We start from the raw sequence: 1,081 nt of genomic DNA, 5'->3' as shown, positions 1-1,081 counted from the left end.
TGGAAAGCGAGAATAGAGCAAAACATTGTCCAGCAGTACATGCTACCTACATTTTCAACTAAAAAACAGATCAATTTATGCATAAAGTTATAGCTGCATTTATTATAAAAGTAATTTTAAAAATACATTACCACATGCGTTCTTAAGTTTAATTGCTACTGATAAAATCCGTTCATTTTGTCTGAGTTCTTCGTTTGAAATGCAAACAAAAAGGAAAACGGATTTTACCGCTTTCTCTAAAATTTAAGTGGCTTCGAAAATCAATTTGAGGTCATTTCCCCCATAAAATGCGTTAACAAGTTTGAAATGTTCGAAAACATTTTGGAAAATAGGATCTCAAAGAAAAGCTTCGCTATTCGGAAGATATTTTATGAAGAAATTAAGAAAATGTTCTTGGTTCCTCGAAAAAGATCGCTAAATAGAGAAATTCGCAAAATGGAAGTTCGTTAAATAGAAGTCGGATACTTATTTCATTTTCTAATTTTTTTTTTATAAAAAATAAAACAAAAAATCAGAGGTAACCTCGCTTGTACATCTTTTTACACCAAACACTAAAAAATACACTATTCACTTTTTCTTGTAGCCATTTATATCCCTAAATTTTTCCCCTCGTTATCAGTCCCAACTATGTAAATTTCATTTTCAAAAAATAATCTTTATTCAACTTTATCCGGCAAATTTAAAATGTCGAAGGGAAAATGCAAAATAAATTCTTTTATTGTGACATCATTACTTGATCTTTGCAAATAACAAAATTATTTGAAAAATAAATAGGACCGTTTCATTTTATTTAAAAAATAAATTTAGAAAGAAAAAAAAAGAAACGTTTTTTGGATTCATTCCCTTAAATTTCTTTCTTAAGACTGATTTCAAACATCAGAACTGAAGAGTGGCCATCATGCAATATTGCTGAAAAGATTACTTCGTTTCCTAAACATGCAGCAAATCTTTAGTTCTTTCCCATTTTTTTTTAAATATACAACTGATTTCTTAAAATCATGTCTCTTCTTTGACACATTATAAAAGAAATTTTGCAGTTGTGGACTAAATTAGGTTAGAGAAAAAGAGATGAGACAGGACA

This window comes from Parasteatoda tepidariorum, chromosome 6 (assembly GCF_043381705.1).
Source record: "Parasteatoda tepidariorum isolate YZ-2023 chromosome 6, CAS_Ptep_4.0, whole genome shotgun sequence".
Taxonomy (NCBI): Eukaryota; Metazoa; Arthropoda; class Arachnida; order Araneae; family Theridiidae; genus Parasteatoda; species Parasteatoda tepidariorum.
The sequence above is the reverse complement of the archived record's forward strand: the minus strand, read 5'-3'. Positions refer to the sequence as shown.